We start from the raw sequence: 24,368 nt of genomic DNA on the forward strand, positions 1-24,368 counted from the left end.
ACCTGCTCTCATCACCACCCTCGTGAAGCCCTGCCCAGCACCAGAGGGAGTTAGTCACCATCTCCCTGCCCTTTCATAACATTAACACAAACCTGTGCCGCGGCCATCACAGTGGAGTATGGGAATGAACTATTTTTTTAACCGTACACCAAGACTGGTAGTGGGTATAGAGGTAATATATTCCAATTCCCATCAAAAATTAATTTTACAGCAATGCACTAGCAGCTAGAGCACAGGCTAGCTAATATCTGAAAAACCTATGAACTTAATTTTTCATTGTTATCATGAGAGATTGGACTCCTGAAGGGGGATAAGGAGTGCTTACATTGGTAGAGGGGTACAAAAAGATACACACAACCTGCACCACGACTTTTCCCAGCACACCCCTTATAATAAATTCCTGAAATATCAAAGCTTTAAATGTTAGAACATCCCTAGGGGCAGTGCGGTGGGTATGAAACACCATGCAAGTCTGATGCATACCAAAGAAGACATGAAACCAGGTCTGAGAAAAGCCACTCTCCCTGTCACATACACACACAAACACATAAACAACATCAGACAAGAAATAAAGTCAGATGGGCTATTGTCCAGGCTAGAAGGAAATTCAGATGAATTCTAAAGGAGTTCGAATTTCATTCATTCAGTCAACATTTTTGAAATGCCTTGCTTTCACACGTTGGCCCGTGTTCCAGGCACTGAAGATGTAGCAGAGGAAAACAAAGGAAGCAAATAAAATAAACACCCCACAATCCTTGCCCTCCCAGAGCTTAACTACTCATGGATGTGGATCAGGCAATAAGTGAGTCATATATATCAGATGATAAGCATCAAGGAGAAAAATAAACAATGACGTGCAGGAGAGAATGTCGGGGGATGCGGTGGGGAGTGAGGGTGTGGTACTCTTAAACAGGCTGTCAGAGAAGCTGCCACTATGAAGGAAACATTAAAGGTCTGAAAGAGATGAAGAAATCCTGGAGGATTTTGGAGGGAGGCCATGCCAGGTGGCAAGAAGAACAAGGGCAAAAGCCTCTAGGTGGGTGCTTTCCTGACCCACTGGAGGAAGAGCCAAGATGACAGAAAGTAAGTCAGGACAAGTTGTTCTGTTACAACGTGTGTTTCTATAACAGCAATTAGTTCATAGGCTATTGGCAAACAGTAGGATAAATGTTGGTATAACACAGAAACATGTTTTGTTTTGTTTTGTTTTTTCCTAGGCAAAAGGAGCCAGAATAGCAGGAGTAGAATTCTAATCTTAGCAGGAAAGGAGAAAGGCCTCGGGTTGGCTGCCGCACAGGCTGGAGTGATTTCAGCTCCACTGGAGAGAATGAGCACCTGTACCGGTGCTGCCTCCCCAGAAATGTGCCCCCTCCCAACCGCGCGGCTCTCCCAAGCTATCTCTGGTTAGTGCAGGGGTTTTTAAGTTGTAGAAGATAGGAGAGGTCCACTCTAATCCTACTTTTCCATAAGCCCTGGTTGTTCCAGTGGAGAGAGAAGATAAATACAAGAGAGAAGAGGGAGAATTACAGGGGTAATGTCCGTAAGTAGAAGGCAGGATAAAAAGCAGGTGTCAGGTGAAGTGGTTTGTCTCAGAAGCTCTGATAACACAGGAGGAAGGCACAGCCTATGGGCACTGATTCTGGGTGGTAAGTAGATGTGGTGGGAGCCTCTGGGGTCTGTTTGCAGTAAAACAGGAAGAAAGGTTATCTGCACAGAGGTAGGATGTGAGAATTAAGTGTGAGGGGCTCGAGGAGAGAGGAGAAGGTATGAGATAGTTGTTTAGACGGGTAGGAAAGTGAATGCACCAGGGAAAACGGGGGCATTGCCAGTTGTACGAAGGGCTCAGTGAGGTTAGTGGCTTGCATTTAATATGAACCAGTCCTCATGGTGTACATTTTCTCCAGTCATATTTGGCTCTCAGGCACAGGCCTGGTGTAGGTGGAGAGTTGGATTTAGTCTGGGCTGGGATTTTGCCAGACAAAAGTATGATGAAGCAAAAGAAGTACAAAAGATTATAATAAACTGCTATGGTCTGAATGTTTGTATCCCCTGCTTCCCACACCAAATTCATATGCTGAAATCTTAACACCCAAAGGTGATGGTACTAGTAGTGGGGCCTATGGGAGGTGATTAGATCATGAGGGTGCAGCCCTCATAAATGGGATTCGTGCTCTTACAGAGTCCCCAGAGAGCTCCGTAGCCGCTTCCACCATGTGAGGATACAACGAGAAGTCTGCGAGCTGGAAGACGGCCCTCACCCGACCATGCTGGCACCCTGATCTCAGACTTCCAGCCTGAGAACTGTGAGTAGTACATTTCCGTCATCTGTCAGCCACCTAGTCTGTGGCATTTTGTTTTAGCGACCCAGAAAGGACTAAGGCATGAGCCGTGGAATAGGCGTGGGGTAAGGATGCTTATTTCTTGTCAGCTGCTAGTGGAACGTTAACCAGTACAGGCTTTAAGCAATTGTCATATAGCAAATGACAATCCACAGATATACATTTCATCACACCGTGATATCTTTTGCCCCTTCTTTTTAAAATATTATTTTTCCTTTTCAAGCTGGTGAAGCAACAGTAACTCCACACACAAACTTTCTGTTGGGAGATGTGTAAGATAGGTAATATGACTATTCATACTGAGAACAGTCATCTCTTGGGGTTCACTATTTATAATAAAGAGTCCACCAACCCTGCCCTGCAATGAGGGCTCTGGAAGACAGTGGGGGCTGGCAAGAGTGGGGACAGAACACGGCCAAAGGGCTGTGGAATCACTTGCAGGTCGTTTTCACGCACATGCCTCCTCCGGGCTTCCTTGCCACTCCTATTCTATCCTTTAGTTATTATATTTCCTGCAGAAATTCTCAATGGCTTTCCCATTTTTCTCTTTTCTCCTATTTTCCATCAGCAAGCTATGGGACCAGCCCTTTAGACCCTACAACCACATGTAGACCTGAGTGATGAGACTGGGACAGGCCAAAATGACCAGCAATTCTGGCTGCTGTCAGGTGATTCCAAGTGTATTTGAAAGAAAGTTTCAGAAAGCGGATGTTAACCCAAGATCAAATGACGTCAGGGCCCTGAATTCCTTGAATATACCATTCTTTTTTTTTTTCTTAATTAATTAATTTTACTTATTTATTTTTGGCTGTGTTGGGTCTTCATTGCTGCGTGCAGGCTTTCTCTAGTTGTGGTGAGCAGAGGCTACTCTTCATTGCGGTGTGTGGGCTTCTCATTGTGGCGGCTTCTCTTGTTGCAGAGCATAGGCTCTAGGCGCGTGGGCTTCAGTAGTTATGGCACACGGCTCAGTAGTTGTGGCTTGCAGGCTCAGTAGTTGTGGTGCACGGACTTCAGTAGTTGCAGCACAAAGGCTCAGTAGTTGTGGCTCACGGGCTCTAGAGCACAGGCTCAGTAGTTGTGGCGCACGGGCTTAGTTGCTCCGTGGCATGTGGGATCTTCCCGGACCAGGGCTCGAACCCGTGTACCCTGCCTTGGCAGGCAGACTCTTAACCACTGCACCACCAGGGAAGCCCCGAATATACCATTCTTTTTTTGGCAGTTTGTGGGCTCTAAACTAGCATTTCCCATCTGGGCTGGTTATTTTCTATTTGGTTCCTCTCACCTAGCAGATCTGTTCTAGGTTTTCTCTTTCCCGCACCTCAGGAGTGGGCTGCTGTGGGCTGAATCTCCAGCCTCCCTTCCTGGCTGACTCCCCACTGCATTTGAACAACAGAGATTAGAAGGTTGAAAGAGAGGTCGGGGATGACCTCCCCACAATCCCGGTTCGCTGGCAGAGCCTGTCCCTACAGGACTCTTGCTTCTATCATGTGGCCCCTCCTCCCAGAATGACAACAATACAGTTTCTTCCCACTGCTGCTCCAGGTCTAGGGGTGGTAACAGCCTCCCTGTGGCTTGGGTCTGAGTGCCCCAGCGTGGCTCGTTGGTGACTTTAACCTCACCCACGCTTCCTGCATCTCCCCTTATCAAAGTCTCTTGAAACTTCTGAGTTAGATTCTGTTTCTTGCTGGGACCCTGACTGACACATATATCATTTCAGATTCCACCATGTGTAATTTTACAACTATACTTTGGTGCTGAAGCTGCTAGACCAGAGGAAGGAAAGGCAAATCCCAAACATATAATATATTCATTCATTCAGTCTAGGTGAATATGCTAACACCTATCTCCTGTTAAAGGTAGAGACAGCACTCCACTGTTAAGAACCTCAGAATAACATAACAGGGAACCAGGTCTGCAAATTGCTTTTTTCAATAAAAGTTTCACTTCTCAAATCAAAGGATACTTACAAAGGCTAGTGGTCACTTTTATTGAAGTCTTTTTCTATTGACTGTGACTCTGAAACTGTAACCATTTTGATGACAGAGCTGATCTGATATAATTAATCAGCTTAATAAGATTGTTTGGGAAGTTCTCCTGGCCTAATAAAAGGCCCTAAGATTGTGTTCCAGAGAAAGAAACACCAGAAATAAGAATTTTAATATACTTCAAAAAAAAAAAAAAAAAAGGTTAACAGTAACAACTGGCCCATTTGATAGCTAATTTGTGCTAAAAGTCAATAGATTAGTAATACAATCTTATATTTACTGAAGATTAGCAGTGTGGCTATAAAGGCTGAGGTCAAAGAATACTGCTGTTAATTTTCAATGAATTTGCTTAATAATCAACTGCTAATGACTACGTCCCCATTTCCTTGTAAGGACCCAGGATCCTGAAAGTCTAGGGAAAAATCCGCTGGTATCACCCAGGTGAACTCAGGTCAGGGTGAGATTTCTTAAAAAGATCTATGAGTCCAATAGGTTCTTATCTAAAGGAAAATAACTTTTCAGACTGACCAATGTCACCAATGATGTCAACAGCCAACAGACGTCAACATTACATTGCACAAGACAGTCTATGAAGTCTGGCTAGAATAAATAGGCAATCTATGGCTCAATCTAGGGATGATCAAACATTATTTTTCTATGAAAAATGAGGTGAACAAAGGATTATATATTGGCAACTTGTTTAACCTTTTGCTCCCAAGAAGTATGGTAGAGTGAGCAAAACCAGAAAAAAGCTTAGTCAAATGCTAGCTTCGCCTTTCTTACTTTCATTAATGTAAGTTAACTTCGTTAAGCCCCATTTTTATCATCCAAAATATAGGAAAAAATATTCATTTCCCTTGTTTCAAGGATTTTATCAGTTATATGATGCCACATCTCACTTAGAAATGACCTTTGGGGAAGAAAAAAGAGTAAAACATTACCACGGTATCAATTATACGTATCAATTACACAGTGCATCCTGACTTCAAAAATGTTAAACTGGATAAAATATGGCTTAGAATCTAGGAAACAGGACAAGGTTATCCATCTCATTGAGTGTGTCACATGGAGTGAATAACAAAGAACATGAAGAGCCTGTCACGGCTTCTGCTCCAGAGCAAGTTCTCAGTCAATGTGGATGTTATATTGTTAGCACTAGTGTAAGTATGAAGAAGGAGAAGCATCCATTGAGGCTTCTGCTCGCTACATTTCAGTTCAAAATACCATGAATTTTGGAGGTAAATATATTGTATAGAGACTGTTCCCTTAGCTTTAGAGATGATCTATACAGATGGTGTGACAAAGTTAAGTGACTTATCAAAGCTCTCTAAATAACCACAGAATCAAAACTAGAACACAGACCTAATTATTTGTCCGATTAATAATAAAATAATAATAATAGTAATAATAATAATATAGCAAGTGCTTACTATGTTCCAGGCACTAATTGCTTTATATATAGTATTACTGAGTCACTGCAGCAATCCAACACAACGGTGTAATAGGTACTACTGTCCCATTTTACAGAAGAGGAAGCCGAGGACCACACACGATAAGAGAGTCTCACAGAGGCACACTTTTGGTCAGAGCCAGAGCTCTGAGTCAAACCCAGGGCTGCCTGATTCCAAAGTCTGGATTCTTCTCATTGACCTAATGCCTCCTACTTGGCTTTTCACTTGCTCCTTCTTGGATTGTTTTACTGCTGGAAGTCTTACCTTTTTAACAAAACTATTAATTCCACGAGAGCAAGGACAATGTTACCTATTTCTTTTGAATATGCATGGTGCAGGACTGAGCTCTGGGTAGATGCTCAAAAGATGTTTGCTAAGTATATGACAGCACTTTAAAAGAATTATGACTTGTAAAAGCAAAAAACCATAAGCACTGAAGTACTTGAAATGAGCAAACTGTGGACAAGATTGCTCAAGTAATGACTTGTACTGGGATGCCATCCCTTTTAGAAAATGCTTCCTTGCTTTTTTAATCACTCTTGATTCATCAGTCCAAGGATGGGCTTGAACAGAAATTCTTAACAGCTCTAAAAAGCAGAATTCTAGCATCTTCTCCTGCTGGTCCTATGCTGGTCTCCTTCTCCTTCTAGTCAACAGCTGTTGACTGTTAAAGAAAGTCCTCCTTTCTTTAACAGCCAATGACTCCCAACACACATGCTCAAAATCCCTCAAGGCAGGGAAAGCCTGAGAGGTGTATAGGTGAAATCTGACTGTCCTTGAAAACAGGGAAACCACTTCCAACTGGTACAGGTGACCCCGTTTCATGTTAACATTCAAAAACCTGAGCAATTCTTAGTTGAAAGGGGCAGGGCTAACTAATGCCTCTTTTCTTTTCACCTTTAAAGAGGATGAATCCATTTTGAGTTTATTTTTGTGTATGGTGTTAAAGAATTTTCTAATTTCATTTTTTTTACATGTAGCTGTCCAGTTTTCCCAGCACTATTTATTGAAGAGACTGTCTTTCCTCCATTATATAGTCTTGCCTCCTTTGTCATGGATTAATTGACCATAGGTGCATGGGTTTATTTCTGGGCTTTCTATCCTGTTCCATTGATCTATATTTCTATTTTTGTGCCAGCACCAGACTGTTTTGATAACTATAGATTTGTAGTATAGTCTGAAGTCAGGAAGCCTGATTCCTCCAGCTCCGTTTTTCTTTCTCAAGATTGTTTTGGTTATTCGGGGTCCTTTGTGTCTCCATACAAATTTTAAGATTTTTTGTTCTAGTTCTGTGAAAAATGCCATTGGTAATTTGATAGGGATTGCACTGAATCTGTAGATTGCCTCTGGTATTTTAATCATTTTGACAATATTGATTTTTCCAATCCAAGAACATGGTATATCTTTCCATCTGTTTGTGTCATATTTGATTTCTTTCATTAGCATCTTATAGTTTCCAGAGTACAGGTCTTTGGTCTCCTTAGGTAGGTTTATTCCTAGGTATTTTATTCTTTTTGATGCGATGGTAAATGGGATTGTTTCTTGAATTTCTCTTTCTGATCTTTCATTGTTAGTGTATAGAAATGCACCAGATTTCTGTGTATTAATTTTGTAACCTGCAACTTTACCAAATTCATTGATGAGCTCTAGTAGTTTTCTAATAACACCTTTAGGATCTTCTGTGTATAGTATCATGTCATCTGCAAACAGTGACAGTTTTACTTCTTCTTTTCTAATTTAGACTCCTTTTACTTCTTTTTCTTCTCTGATTGCCATAGCTAGGACTTCCAAACTATATTGAATAAAAGTGGTGAGAGTGGACATCCTTGTCTTGTTCCTGATCTTAGAGGAAACGCTTTTGGCTTTTCACTGTTGAGTATGATGTTTGCTGTAGGTTTGTCGTATATGGCCTTTATTATGTTGAGGTAAGCCCCCTCTATGCCCACTTTCTGGAGAGTTTTTATCATAAATCGGTGTTGAGCTTTGTCAAAAGCTTTTTCTGCATCTCTTCAAATAATATGAGACTGTACACTATAAAACTCTTAGAAAAAACATAGGCAGAACACTCTCTGACATAAATCGCAGCAATATCTTTTTCAATCTGTCTCCCAGAGCAATGGAAATAAAAACAAAAATATGCAAATGGGACCTAATTAAACTCAAAACCTTTTGCACAGCAAAGGAAACCATAAACAAAATGAAAAGACAACCCACAGAATGGGAGAAAATATTTGCAAATGATGTGACCAACAAGGGATTAGTCTCCAAAATTTACAAACAGCTCATGCGGCTTAATATCATCAAAACAAACAACCCAATCAAAAATTGGGCAGAAGACCTAAACAGACATTTCTCCAAAGAAGACATACAGATGGCCAAGAGGCACATGAAAAGATGCTCAACATCACTAATTATCAGAGAAATGAAAAACAAAACTACAAGTTATTACTTCACACCAGTCAGAATGGCTATCATCAAAAAATCCACAGACAAAAAATGCTGGGGAGGGTGTGGAGAGAAGGGAACACTCCTACACTGTTGGTGGGATTGTAAACTGGGGCAGCCACTATGGAGAACAGTATGGAGGTTCCTTAAGAAACTAAAAACAGAGCTACCATATGATCCTGCAATCCCAATCCTGGGCATATACCCAGAGAAAAACATGGTCCAGAAGGACACATACACCCCGATGTTCATCGCAGTGCTGTTTACAATAGACAAGACATGGAATTAACCTAAATGTCCATCGACAGAAGAATGGATAAAGAAGATGTGGTACATATATACAATGGAATATTACTCAGCCATAAAAAGAATGAAATAATGCCATTTGCAACAGCATGGATGGACCTAGAGATTGTCATACTGAGTGAAGTAAGTCAGACAGAGAAGGAGAAATATCATATATCACTTATGTGCAGAATCTTAAAAAAATGTTACAAATGAGCTTATTTACAGAACAGAAACAGACTCACAGGCTTAGAGAATGAACTTATGGCTACAGGGGGCGGGGAGGGATAGTTAGGGAGCTTGGGATTGACAGGTGCACACTGCTATATTTAAAATGGATAACCAACAGGACCTACTGTACAGCACAGGGAACTCTGCTCAACGTTATGTGGCAGCCTGGATGGGAGGGGAGTCTGGGGGAGAAAGGATACATGGATATGTACGGCTGAGTTGCTTTGCTGTGCACCTGAAACTATCACAACATTGTTAATTGGCTATACTCCAATATAAAATAAAAAGTTTAAAAAAATTAAATAAAATGGATAACCAACAGGGACCTACTGTATAGCACAGGGAACTCTGCTCAATATTCTGTAACAACCTAATTGGGAAAAGAGTTTGAAAAAGAATAGATACATGTATATGTATAACTGAATCGCTTTGTTGTACACCTGAAACTAACACAACATTGTTAATCAACTATACTCCAATATAAAATAAAAAGTTAAAAAAAAAAATAAAGAGGATGAAGGCCCTTTTGAGATACAGACCCAGAATATAAGATAAGAATTTCCAAAAGACTCCCTTGGGAAGGTGCTGTGATTGAAGTCCTCAGCATCCTCAGCATCCTTAAAGAGGATGAGTCCATTTTGAGTTTATTTTTGTGTATGGTGTTAAAGAATGTTCTAATTTCATTTTTTTTACATGTAGCTGTCCAGTTTTCCCAGCACTATTTATTGAAGAGACTGTCTTGCCTCCTTTGTCATGGATTAATTGACCATAGCTGCATGAGTTTATTTTTGGGGTAGGAGGCTCCAGTAACATGGGCTCTTTACCTATATTCAACTCTTTTGCATTTCCTCCTTGAAACTGCGCCCCTTCTTCCCTCCTGCCTGGCAAGGCAAGCCCACTTCCCACTAAAGAAAGGGCACAAAATCTGGTGAATTGGACCAGGGCCCATAGTCAGCCACAACCAGGTTGTGTTACTTCCCAGCCCAGATTAATAATATCATCCAGCCTGGGCAATGTATCCGAACTACTGCTTTCTGAGTTAGTCTAAGCTTTGCAGGGTAACTCCAAAAGACAATCCCATGTTCATTACAACTCAGCTAAAACAAATGACCATGATGTTTAACAGAGCTATGGGTCTCATTTAAAAACATGTAAGAGATTTGCAAACACATAATCCAATTTTATGGTTTTTCCAATCACTGCTGTGTATACATTCAGTGTATATGTTTAATGTAGCCATAATGCTTTCCCAAAGCTCCGCCTTTTCTTTTATCGCATTCCCTTTCATTCTAAGCACAGATAGACCTGCCCTTTCTCAGTCCTAATAAATTTCCTATTGGAACATTTATAACAGTTTCTGATATCTTCCCCCAGATAGCCACAAGGCTCTGTTCTGTTTCCTTCAGTTCACTGAGCAAATGTCACCTTATTAGGGAGGCAATTCCCCTGACTATCCCATATACAATACCAACCCCTTGGCCCTATCCTGCTCCACCTTTCCCCTTTCCATGTTTTGTTTTTCCCGTTGGCAATCATCTCTACATGACATATCATATATTTGTTTACTGACTGTCTCCCTTCACTAAATGTAAGAAAGCACTTTGTTCTTTGTGGAATCTCTACTACCTATAACAGTGACTAACTCACTGTTAGTAACAGGCTTTCCATAAATATTTGTTAAATGCATTAACAGTCTTCATTTCAAATCATTGCCAAGATGTGACAGTGTAGTCTACCATGTTTTAGGTAAAAATACATCTCTTTTAGCCACTTCACTCCTTAAAAATCTAGAATGGATCGTATCTCCGCCTCCCAAACAAGTATTTTTTAAAGCAAATCATATGCTTATTTTACCAGTACATCTCATATTTTGACACCATACCCATTTCTGAATGAGATCATCCTCTTGAGTCAAAAGGTCAAAGGCATTTCCTCAAGTCTTTCGATAACGTTTATACTCATGTCACGGTGGGAAGATTTCCTTTTATTGCTTGGGCACAAGGAGATACTTGGAACATGGCATGAGAAATATTAGATCCATACCTGACCTGGAGAGTTCTGTTACAGAGACCTTGGTAATCACAAACTAAAGTTAGGCAGAGCCCGAGGTACCACACCAAGCAGCAAGAGTACACCTTGTAATCAAAACTCCCACGTACCAGAACACACCGTACGTTTCTTGTCATGTTCTCCTCTTCCAGTTAAACACCCCCTGAATCTGATCATTTTCCTGCCTTACTGTTTCTTCCTTAGATCAGGAACTGACCACATGTGGAAAACATGAACGCTAGCTAGATGTTTTAAAAAACACTAAGTTTAAAATACACAATTAGCGGTTTCCTCCAATTAGTAAAAGAAATTTGGATACAGGGACGGGTATCCTGTACCAGTGGGATGAATTCATTCATATCGCCTTATGGTAACATTATAATCTGGGTGAAGATAATGCTGCATGGAGGTAGGAAGAGAGATAGTGAGAATATTTGGTCTGACTTAAGCACAAATCAATTATGAACCATTATTCAAGTTCCAAATTATTTAGTAGGCATAGTGTTTACGTATGAGAAGGCAAATTAATGCAAATCTACCATTTCCAATTGATCGACATTATGCAATCATGTGGTATAAAAAGAAACAGAAGCTTCTGAATCCTGAAGCAAAATGTACATTGATGGCATCCTGAATTTTCTGAGCCTTCTATTGGAAAACATTTAAAATTTTGTCTCTGGTTCCTCTTACTTATTCCTAAAATCTTGAAAATTGCCATAAGAGTATAATTTTGACATTTTACTCAGTAATAATTTTGTGCCTATATTGTTCTGTGCCTACATTGTTGAAAATTTCAGCTTAGTGTCTGAATCACTGAGATTTATCATAAATTTTGCTACAAACTCTATCCCCTGCACCTCAGTGTCTTGTCCTATAAAACATGAGAAGCAGACTTGAAGATCTGAGATCCTGCTTTTATGAATCTTACTCCCACCTGCTGAGTTTTTATACACATGCACCGATGGACAAGCAACACTCCTGTTTGTAAGAAGTCTGGACAAATGCTTTAAGGGTGATTTCCAGGATGACACATCCTTCTAGACTGGTCAGTTTGCTAAGCATTAACATGACATGTGGAAAAGCTGCTGTGAGGCTTAGCAAAATCACCCATTTGCCAAACACAGTGATTACAGGATCCCTCTTGAAGCATTCTGTCAGTATAGCTTGTCCATGAGCTTATTTTGAAAACTTTGTCTTCAGGGCCTTTTTTTTTTTTTTTTCAGTCACTTAAAAACCACATACAAAAAGCTGTTGAGTTTACAAATTCTGGCCACTTTTCTTAGTCTAGAGCAGTGGTTCTCAACCAGGAAGATTTTCTCCCTCGGGTGGCATTTGACAAGGTCAGGGACATTTTTGGTTGTCTCATGTTGGGGGGAGGTGTGTTGCTGGCATCTAGTGTGAAAAGACCAGGGACGCTGCTAACGTCCTATCATGGAGGCAAAGCAGCCTCCACACTAAGGACGTATCTGACCTAAAACATCAATAATGCCAAGATGGAGAAACCCAAGTCTAGAGAGAGAAGCTTTAGACGGATGGTAGCCCAGCCAAGTTAGGGAAGTAAGAATTAAATTCTTGGGGCAACCCTTGTTTTTTTCAAGTCTCATGGACATTCTTCATACTCGTTTAGGGCTTAAATGAGTGTTTAGGGGAAGCTCAGATATTAATGCAGTGAGAGAAAAGTTAATGTAGAAGCAGGTTGCACTAAATTGTTTCTTGGATGCCCTTTCCTGAGTATGTTTCAAAGTAAGTTGATAGGTTGTCACTTCTTTTTTTTTTAATTTTATTTTTTTATACAGCAAGTTCTTATTAGTTATCTATTTTATACATATTAGTGTATATACGTCAATCCCGATCTCCCAATTCATCCCACCACCACCCCCCTACCCTGCCCTTCCCCCTTGGTGTCCGTACGTTTGTTCTCTACATCTGTGTCTCTATTTCTGCCTTGCAAACCAGTTCCTCTGTACCATTTTTCTAGATTCTACATATATACGTTAATATACGATATTTGTTTTTCTCTTTCTGACTTACTTCACTCTGTATGACAGTCTCTAGGTCCATCCACGTCTCTACAAATGACCCAGTTTCGTTCCTTTTTATGGCTGAGTAATATTCCATTGTATCTACATACCACATTTTCTTTATCAATTCGTCTGTCGATGGGCATGTAGGTTGCTTCCATGACCTGGCTATTGTAAACAGTGCTGCAGTGAACACTGGGGTGTGTGTGTCTTTGGAATTATGGTTTTCTCTGGGATTCAGACTCCCTGACTTCAGGTTCCCACTTCTTTATAAAAGATTTAACTCTTTGATATGATTGGAACTCCCAGAGCAACACCGTTTGGGTGTAGTCTCACTTCATCCCAAATCCTTGCAGCCAACCACAGATTCGCTACGATCAGTGCTGAGTTAACCCTCCCCCCAGTACAGTCTCAGGGATGAGAATCAATCTTTTATGCAGAGCCTCATGCATGTTGGATGCAAACCCCCCGGGACAGTTTTTAATGATGGAGTCTTGGCTTTGTGGTCCCGCCCCCTAGAGCATGAGCCAGTTTAGAAGATGAACTCAATAACTGAGCGTTTGCCACTTTAAGCTCCACCACTTTTAAACTGCTTTCAGTGTAAATTATTCTAAAATGATCCCACATACCTTTGCCTTTGGCAACAGATGATACCGCAATTAATTTAATCTTCTCTTAATGGTTTTAAGATATCATTGTTCTTTGTTATAAAGCAGAATCTAACACACCATTGTAAAGCAGTTATACTTCAATAAAGATGTTTAAAAAAAAAAAAAGATATCATTGTTATGGATGTCAGCTGTTAATCCCTGTAACTGCTTTATGCACTGAGACAGAAACAGTGGTTCAAGCAAAGTGTTTACTTCACTGAAGTTCTTGTGGCCTTAGTAGTTAAGTGAAGCTTGCTGTTTTGAGCTCCCTGCCTTCAAGGTCACCAGACATAGAGGGTGAGCATTTCCTGAAGAAGTAGAAAGAAATCAAGAAGGTCTGACATGCACTCTCTCACCCATTTCATAGGCTGTGAAGTCGCCAATGAATCTGGACTTGCAGAGATAAGCCAGTAAATGTGCAAACTCAGTTTTTTACATGATTTTTTGATATGAACTAATCAAGTGCTGACTATTAACCATGCTCTTAGTGGCTAAGTGCTTTTCATGCATTATTTAATTCCATCCTCATAACAACCCTACGAGATAGGTCCAAGTATTTATCCCCATTTCACAGACACGGGAGGCTGAGGCAGAGAGACACTGAACAATTTGCCTAAATGACAGAACCCAGATTTGAAGCCAGACAGTCTGACCCCACAGCTTTGTTTTAACCACAACTCCAGAGGCTGCAAAATGATAGCCTGTGGGCTAAGCGTGGCCCAGAGATATGTTTTGCTTGACTCACATATGTAACTTTGGAGTCACTGTCTGAAGTTAGGCAGCCTGTGCCTGGCGCAAAGGCTCAGCCACAGGGCGAGCAAAATCCAGGCCCCACTTGACTCGCATAGCCACGGGCACCGGCATGAAGGAAGGGATGCCATTTTCTAATTTGGAAAAAGGAGTCAGATGAGCTAGGGGCAACCCTGGTTGTCAACAATTTGGGTTCTTTGCATGAAATTCCAAATTTATGGCTTCTCAGGGAAGGGAAGGGAATAAAAAAGAGGAAAGAGGGAAGGAGAATGGAAAAACGGAAGGAAGGAGGAGAGAGACACAGGGAGGGAGGGGGGTAGTTAGAGCCAGTATTCCTCCGTGGTGACAGTTTTTCTAGAAGGGACATGTGCTTGCCTGTGAGCAACTGGCTTCACACATTTCTGCTACCTGCCAAGATGCCACAGGCTGTCCAAGTTTGTGACCTCTGTATTCCATTACGATTCTGGCATTTTGTTTTAAAAATCCCCTCTTGAAAATGGGTCCACTCACAGCTCTTCAGCTAAGTTTTAGCCCCCTCTGCAGAGGGGCAAAAAGCAAGTCCAGCTCCTGAGCTGACAAGCAGGGTGGATTCTGTTTTCCTTTGCAGGCTGAAATTCTTGTTTTTTAGGACACACTGTTCTCTTGAGGCTCTATGCCTGGCAGCCAAAAACAAACAAACAAACAAAAAAAACCCCCCCAACTTTGTGTGTGGGCAGCCAGGTGTGGGGCAAGGACTTAGGCATCTCATAACTGCGTCCTTATCAAGGTGCAAACCGCCACATGAGTGTCTACATTTTGGAGGCATCACTATCCCTTCTCCTTACACCTCAGTAGGCCTCACCCAGGCCTGGAGCTTGTGGACAATCAACAAAGAGCCACGGGAATGGTGACTGGAAGATAAAGGTTACTGCTGACTGAACAGTAGTCATGTGGGGGGGGTGCCAGACATTCCCCGCCTCACCTAGCACTCCGGCGTATGCCACAGCTGTCTCTGCCAAGCTGACGTGATCCAGTGGTTCCTAGTGGTCTCCCCAGGCCCTTACCAAAGGACCTGCTAGCTGGTCTACAGAGACACCTGTTGCCAATACAGTAAGTGGCTAGGAGACCTGGAGCGTCACCACCCTTCCCTACAGTTGTCTGAAGACATCAAGCAGTCACCACTCCTCACTGGCATGTGCCATGTTTTACTATGGAAGCCAGAAGGAAATCATTCTGTCCACTGGATCTATCTCGTACCAGGAGATTAGAGAGGGATAATAACTTTTATCAAATTCACTGGAAACAAGGGAAAGCAAGATCAGTAAGAGTTTGGACCAGAGATTTTCAACGTTTCCATGCATCAGAATGACCTCTTGAAAAAGAAACTGTAAATTGCCTATTTAGTAACAATTCTCCCCTACTTCTGTACCTATAGAACACATTTTTATGGGGTTGTCAATGTGCTCAGCTTAAAACAAACCAAAAACCTCCACATTTTCCAGGTTCTTCCCTTGCAGAAAGGAATGGCCCTATGATGCTGACTAATGAGATATAAGTTGAAGTCACCAAGTAGGACATCTAAGAAGATAACAACCTTGGCTGGATTCTCCATTTACCTTTTATCCTTCACCCTTCAAATTCCTGCCTTGAAACATGGTGCCTGGATCTCCTGCAGCTATTTTGTGAGCATGAGGAAGAAGGCAACATGGTAAGGATTATGGATTAGAAAGCTAGAAGAAGCTGATGACATTTGCTAATAGAGACTATAATACTTTTGGCATGGGAACTTTGCAATTTACTTAATTTTCCTGAGTCTCAGTTTTCTGAAGGATTATATTACTTCCCTTGCAGTGTCTTTATGGGGATTTAAATGAGCTAATGTGTGTGAAATTGCCTCACAGTGACTAATATAAATTGGCTAATCCAGTCAACAAATAAATCATTCCTTTCTCCCTTCTAATCAGATCTCCAGACTCAAGGAGAAAGTAAGCCATTCTTGCTTGCTACTGGCTAACACTTTCAAAGCAGGCCTCTGTATAAAGTGTTTGTATAAAGTGTTTTTTGACTTGATGTCAATTGGCACAGATACTACTGAGTAAACAAGACTCCAGGCAAATGAAAGAGATTCCCTTCAAGGTGAGTAGCAGGAAACCAAGGTAAGTAGCAGATGGGGCCTTGCAAGGCTGAAGTAGAGGGAAGGTGTGGCCTGGCTCAGTAGGGAACCTAAGAGTATCTGAGATACGGCAACCATCAGGAAGTTTCCTAAGTCCCCTTACAGCCCAAGACATTTGTCTCCCAGGAAATCATGGCAAAATGGAAAAGCAAAGAAGAAGAGACATCCATTTATGACTTCAGGGCCTGAAGACCTGACACCAAGGCGGGGCCTGCCATTCCTCCCCACAACTACAAGCACACACGTTATTTTGACACTGATGTGCATGCGAGTCACCTGTGAATAGTGACTTTTCCAGTGTTTTCCACTTTACAAAAAATTATAGAGGAGCTTCAAGATGGCGGAAGAGTAAGACGTGGAGATCACCTTCTTCCCCACAAATACATCAGAAATACATCTACATGTGGAACAACTCCTACAGAACACCTACTGAACGCTGGCAGAAGAACTCAGACTTCCCAAAAGGCAAGAAACTCCCCACATACCTGGGTAGGGCAAAAGAAAAAAGAAAAAACAGAGACAAAAGAATAGGGATGGGACCTGCACCAGTGGGAGGGAGCTGTGAAGGAGGAAAGGTTTCCACACACTAGGAAGCCCCTTCGCGGGCGGAGACTGCGGGTGGCGGAGGGGGAGCTTTGGAGCCACGGAGGAGAGCGCAGCAACGGGAGTGCGGAGGGCAAAGCGGAGAGATTCCTGCACAGAGGATCGGTGCCGACCAGCACTCACCAGCCCGAGAGGCTTGTCTGCTCACCGGCCGGGGCGGGCGGGGGCTGGGAGCCGAGGCTTGGGCTTAGGAGGTTGGATCCCAGGGAGAGGACTGGGGTTGGCGGTGTGGACACAGCTTGAAGGGGGCTAGTGCACCACAGCTAGCTGGGAGGGAGTCCGGGAAAAGGTCTGGACCTGCCTAAGAGACAAGGGACCATTGTTTCAGGGTGTACGAGGAGCCTGTGCAGCCTGCCACTGCCAGGGTCCCGTGATCCAGGGACAACTTCCCCAGGAGAACGCACGGCGCGCCTCAGGCTAGTGCAACGTCACACCGGCCTCTGCCGCCGCGGGCTTGCCCCGCATCCGAACCCCTCCCTCCCCCCGGCCTGAGTGAGCCAGAGCCCCCGAGTCAGCTGCTCCTTTAACCCCGTCCTGTCTGAGCGAAGAACAGATGCCCTCAGGTGACCTACATGCAGAGGCGGGGCCAAATCCAAAGCTGAACCCCAGGAGCTGTATGAACAAAGAAGAGAAAGGGAAGTCTCTCCCAGCAGCCTCAGGAGCAACAGATTAAATCTCCACAATCAACTTGATGTACCCTGCATCTGCGGAATACCTGAATAGACAACAAATCATCCCAAATTGAGGCAGTGGACTTTGGGAGCAACGATATATATATTTTTTTCCTTTTTGTCTTTTTGTGAGTGTGTATGTGTATGCTTCTGTGTGTGATTTTGTCTGTATAACTTTGCTTTTACCATTTGTCCGAAGGTTTTGTCTGTCCGTTTTTTTGTTTTTTCTTTTTTTTAGTATAGTTTTTAGCATTTGTTATTGGTGGATTCGTTTTTTTGGTTTGGTTGCTCTCTTCTTTCTTACTTTTTTTTTTATTGCTTAAAAAATTTTTATTTTTAATAATTATTTTTTATTTTAATAATGTTATTTTATTTTACTTTATTTTTCTTTCTTTCTTTCTTTTTTTCTCCCTTTTATTCTGAGCCGTGCTGATGACAGGGTCTTGGTGCTCTGGCCAGGCATCAGGCCTGTGCCTCTGAGGTGGGAGAGCCGAGATCAGGACACTGGCCCACCAAAGACCTCCCAGCTCCACGTAATACCAAATGGTGAAAATCTTCCAGAGATCTCCCTCTCAACACCAAGACCCAGCTCCACTCAACCACCAGCAAGCTACAGTGCTTGGACACCCTATGCCAACAAGCCACCCAAACAACTAGCAAGACAGGAACACAACCCCACCCATTGGCAGAGAGGCTGCCTAAAATCATAATAAGGTCAGAGACACCCCAAAGCACACCAACGGACGCGGACCTGCCCACCAGAAAGACAAGATCCAGCCTCATCCACCAGAACACAGGCACTAGTTCCCTCCACCAGGAAGCCTACACAACCCACTGAACCAACCTTAGCCACTCGGGGCAGACACCATAAACAACGGGAACTACGAACCTGCAGCTTGTAAAAAGGAGACCCCAAACACAGTAAGTTAAGCAAAATGAGAAGACAGAGAAACACACAGCAGATGAAGGAGCAAGGTAAAAACCCACCAGACCAAACACATGAAGAGAAAATAGGCAGTCTACCTGAAAAAGAATTCAGAATAATGATAGTAAAGATGATCCAAAATCTTGGAAATAGAATGGAGAAAATACAAGAAATGTTTAATAAGGACCTAGAAGAACTAAAGAGCAAACAATGATGAACAACACAATAAATGAAATTAAAAATTCTCTACAAGGAATCAATAGCAGAATAACTGAGACAGAAGAACGTATAAGTGACCTGGAAGATAAAATAGTGGAAATAACTACTGCAGAGCAGAATAAAGAAAAAAGAATGAAAAGAATTGAGGACAGTCTCAGAGACCTCTGGGACAACATTAAATGCACCAACATTCAAATTATAGGGGTCCCAAAAGAAAAAGAGAAAAAGAAAGGGACTGAGAAAATATTTGAAGAGATTATACTTGAAAATTTCCCTAATACGGGAAAGGAAATAGTTAATCAACTCCAGGAAGTGCAGAGAGTCCCATACAGGATAAATCCAAGGAGAAACATGCCAAGACACATATTAATCAAACTATCAAAAACTAAATACAAAGAAAAAATATTAAAAGCAGCAAGGGAAAAACAACAAATAACACACAAAGGAATCCCCATAAGGTTAACAGCTGATCTTTCAGCAGAAACTCTGCAAGCCAGAAGGGAGTGGCGGGACATATTTAAAGTGATGAAAGGGAAAAACCTACAACCAAGATTACTCCACCCAGCAAGGATCTCATTCAGATTCGACGGAGAAATTAAAACCTTTACAGACAAGCAAAAGCTAAGAGAATTCAGCACCACCAAACCAGCTTTACAACAAATGCTAAAGGAACTTCTCTAGGCAGGAAACACAAGAGAAGGAAAAGACCTATGATAACAAACCCAAAACAATTAAGAAAATGGTAATAGGAACATGCATATCGATAATTACCTTAAATGTAAATGGATTAAATGCTCCAACCAAAAGACATAGACTGGCTGAATGGATACAAAAACAAGACTCATATATATGCTGTCTACAAGAGACCCACGTCAGACCTAGGGACACATACAGACTGAAAGTGAGGGGATGGAAAAAGATATTCCATGCAAATGGAAATCAAAAGAAAGCTGGAGTAGCAATTCTCATATCAGACAAAATAGACTTTAAAACAAAGACTATTACAAGAGACAAAGAAGGACACTACATAATGATCAAGGGATCAATCTAAGAAGAAGATAGCACAATTGTAAATATTTATGCACCCAACATAGGAGCACCTCAACACATAAGGCAAATGCTAACAGTGATAAAAGGCAGAATTGACAGTAACACAATAATAGTAGGGGACTTAAACACCCCAATTTCACCAATGGACAGAGCATCCAAAATGAAAATAAATAAGGAAACACAAGCTTTAAATGATACATTTAACAAGATGGACTTAATTGATATTTATAGGACATTCCATCCAAAAACAAGAGAATATACTTTCTTCTCAAGTACTCATGGAACATTTTCCAGGATAGACCATATCTTGGGTCACAAATCAAACCTTGGTAAATTTAAGAAAATTGAAATGGTATCAAGTATCTTTCCTGACCACAACGCTATGAGACTAGATATCATTTACAGGAAAGAATCCATACAAAACACAAACACATGGAGGCTAAACAATACACTACTTAATAACCAAGAGATCACTGAAGAAATCAAGGAGGAAATCAAAAAATACCTAGAAACAAATGACAATGAAAACACAGTGACCCAAAACCTATGGGATGCAGCAAGAGCAGTTCTAACAGAGAAGTGTATAGCAATACAATCCTACCTTAAAAAACAAGAATCATCTCAAATAAACAATGTAACCTTACACCTAAAGCAATTAGAGAAAGAAGAACAAAAAAACCCCAAAGTTAGCAGAAGGAAAGAAATCATAAAAATCAGATCAGAAATAAATGAAAAAGAAATGAAGGAAATGATTGCAAAGATCAATAAAATTAAAAGCTGGTTCTTTGAGAAGATAAACAAAATTGATAAACCATGAGCCAGACTCATCAAGAAAAAAAGGGAAAAGACTCCAATCAATAGAATCAGAACTGAAAAAGAAGAAGTAACAACTGACACTGCAGAAATACAAAGGATCATGAGTGATTACTACAAGCAACTATATGCCAATAAAATGGACAACCTGGAAGAAATGGACAAATTCTTAGAAATGCACAACCTTCCGATAAGGAATAGAAAATATAAATAGACCAATCACAAGCACTGAAATTGAAACTGTGATTAAAAACCTTCCAACAAACAAAAGCCCAGGACAAGATGGCTTCACAGGTGAACTCCATCAAACACTTAGAGAAGAGCTAACACCTATCCTTCTCAAACTCTTCCAAAATATAGTAGAGGGAGGAACACTCCCAAACTCATTCTATGAGGCCACCATCACCCTGATACCAAAACCAGACAAAGATGTCACAAAGAAAGAAAACTACAGGCCAATATCACTGATGAACATAGATGCAAAAATCCTCAACAAAATACTAGCAAACAGAATCCAACAGCACTTTAAAAGGATCATTCACCATGATCAAGTGGGGTTTATCCCAGGAATGCAAGGATTCTTCAATATATGCAAATTAATCAATGTGATACACCAGATTAACAAATCGAAGGAGAAAAACCATATGATCTCAACAGATGCAGAAAAAGCTTTCGAAAAAATTCAACGCCCATTTATGATAAAAACCCTACAGAAAGTAGGCATACAGGGAACTTACCTCAACATAATAAAGGCCGTATATGACAAACTCACAGCCAACATCATCCTCAATGGTGAAAAACTGAAACCATTTCCACGAAGATCAGGAACAAGGCAAGGTTGCCCACTCTCACCACTATTATTCAACATTGTTTTGGAAGTTTTAGCCACAGCAATCAGAGAAGAAAAAGAAATACAAGGAATCCAAATCGGAAAAGAAGAAGTAAAGCTGTCACTGTTTGCAGATGACATGATACTACACATAGAGAATCCTAAAGATGCTACCAGAAAATTACTAGAGCTAATCAATGAATGTGGTAAAGTAGCAGGATACAAAATTAATGAACAGAAATCTCTTGCATTCCTATACAGTAATGATGAAAAATGTGAAAGTGAAATTAAGGAAACACTCCCATTTACCACTGCATCAAAAAGAATAAAATACCTAGGAATAAAACCTACCTAAGGAGACAAAAGACCTGTATGCAGAAAACTATAAGACACTGATGAAAGAAATAAAAGATGATATAAACAGATGGAGAGATATACCATGTTCTTGGATTGGAAGGATCATCACTGTGAAAATGACTATACTACCCAAAGCAATCTACAGATTCAATGCAATCCTTATCAAACTACCACTGGCATTTTTCACAGAACTAGAACAAAAAACTTCACAATTTGTATGGAAACACAAAAGACCCCAAATAGCCAAAGCAATCTTGAGAAAGAAAAACAGAGCTGGAGGAATCACCTCCTGGACTTCAGACTATACTACAATGCTACAGAAATCAAGACAGTATGGTACTGGCACAAAAACAGAAATATAGATCAATGAAACAGGATAGAAAGCCCAGAGATAAACCCACGTACATATGGTCACCTTATCTTTGATAAAGAAGGCAAGAATATACAATGGAGAAAAGACAGCCTCTTCAATAAGTGGTGCTGGGAAAACTGGATAGCTAAATGTAGAAGAATGAAATTAGAACACTCCCTAACACCATACACAAAAATAAACTCAAAATGGATTAAAGACCTAAATGTAAGGCCAGACACTATCAAACTCTTAGAGGAAAACATAGGCAGAACACTCTATGACATAAATCACAGCAAGATCCTTTTTGACCCACCTCCTAGAGACATGGAAATAAAAACACAAATAAACAAATGGGACCTAATGAAACTTAAAAGCTTTTGCACAGCAAAGGAAACCATAAACAAGACGAAAAGACAACCCTCAGAATGGGAAAAAATATTTGCAAATGAAGCAACTGACAGAGGATTAATCTCCAAAATTTACAAGCAGCTCATGCAGCTCAATATCAAAAAAAAAAAAACCCAATCCAAAAATGGGCAGAAGACCTAAATAGACATTTCTCCAAAGAAGATACGCAGATGGCCAACAAACACATGAAAGAATGCTCAACATCATTAATCATTAGAGAAATGCAAATCAAAACTATAATGAGATATCATCTCACACCAGTCAGAATGGCCATCATCAAAAAATCTACAAACAATAAATGCTGGAGAGGGTGTGGAGAAAAGGGAACCCTCTTGCACTGTTGGTGGGAATGTAAATTGATACAGCCACTATGGACAACAGTATGGAGGTTCCTTAAAAAACTAAAAATAGAACTACCATATGACCCAGCAATCCCACTACCGGGCATATACCCTGAGAAAACCATAATTCAAAAAGAGTCATGTACCACAATGTTCACTGCAGCTCTATTTACAATAGCCAGGACATGGGAGCAACCTAAGTGTCCATCGACAGACGAATGGATAAAGAAGGTGTGGTACACATATACAGTGGAATATTACTCAGCCATAAAAAGAAACGAAATTGAGTTATTTGTAGTGAGGTGGATGGACCTAGAGTCTGTCATACAGAGTGAAGTAAGTCAGAAAGAGAAAAACAAACACCATATGCTAACACATATATATGGAATCTAAGGGAAAAAAAATGGTCATGAAGAACCTAGGGGCAGGACAGTAATAAAGACACAGACCTACTAGAGAATGGACTTGAGGACACGGGGAGGGGGAAGGGTAAGCTGGGACAAAGTGAGAGAGTAACATTGACATATATACACTACCAAATGTAAAACCAATAGCTAGCGGGAAGCAGCCACATAGCACAGGGAGATCAGCTCGGTGCTTTGTGACCACCTAGAGGAGTGGGATAGGGAGGGTGGGAGGGAGACGCAAGAGGGAGGGGATATGGGGATATATGTATATGTGTAGCTGATTCACTTTGTTATAAAGCAGAAACTAACACACCATTGCAAAGCAGTTACACTCCAATAAAGATGTTTAAAAAAAAAGAAAAAAAAATTATAGAATTCCACAGTTTCTCTTTTCTAACCAGCAGTTTCTTGGCACCCAGACATGAGTCTGGTAACTTCCTTTTCTTTAAAGCAGACATCAGCACACTTTCACTGGCAAGGGCCAGAGAGTAAATATTTTCAGCTTTGTGGTCCATACGGTTTCCGTTGCAACTATTCAGCTCTGCTGCTGTAATGAGAACCCAGCCACTGATAACATGGAAAGGAATGGACGTGGCTGTGTTCCAATTAAATCACATTCAAAAAGCAGGTGGCCTCTTTTTGCCAAAAGTTTGGCAGTCTCTGCCTCAAAGGACACTGGAACCATGCAAAACCAGAGAAGAAACATTTGCGGAGACGTAAGACTCTCTCACCAATAATCATTACCTTGAAAGAAGCCAGAGGGCTTGAAGTAAAACCAACAGAGGAAAGGGAAGGAGAGGGCAGAGGCAGACATTCCCACAACATGAGACACTGCCTATCATGCAAAGCCACAGACTCAAATGTTCCAAGATAATGCAAATTGTGACAAGGAAAGGCAGAGAACGCCATCTGATTGCACAGAAGGGTTAAGATAAATAAATTCAAGTGAATAAAATAATCTGTAGACTACAGCATGGGGGTTCCATACAAAGGTCAGGGAACCATTAAGAGTGGATGGGAAATACCAGTAAGAAT

General features: G+C 41.1%; 1 protein-coding gene and 1 long non-coding RNA gene across 3 annotated transcripts in view; one reads left to right on the plus strand and one right to left on the minus strand.

Moving 5' to 3' along the window:
- Positions 1–24,368, minus strand: part of GHR (growth hormone receptor) — a gene marked incomplete at its 5' end in the record, with an annotated part of 277,380 nt that overhangs the window by 198,449 nt on the left and 54,563 nt on the right. The window lies entirely within an intron of this gene.
- LOC309657313 lies at positions 1,487–23,319 on the plus strand. Its single transcript, XR_014261767.1, has 2 exons — positions 1,487–2,303; positions 2,908–23,319. It is a non-coding gene; the product is annotated as an uncharacterized lncRNA (long non-coding RNA).

The sequence above is a fragment of the Balaenoptera physalus genome (assembly GCF_965194825.1).
Source record: "Balaenoptera physalus genome assembly, chromosome: 3".
Classification (NCBI taxonomy): Eukaryota; Metazoa; Chordata; class Mammalia; order Artiodactyla; family Balaenopteridae; genus Balaenoptera; species Balaenoptera physalus.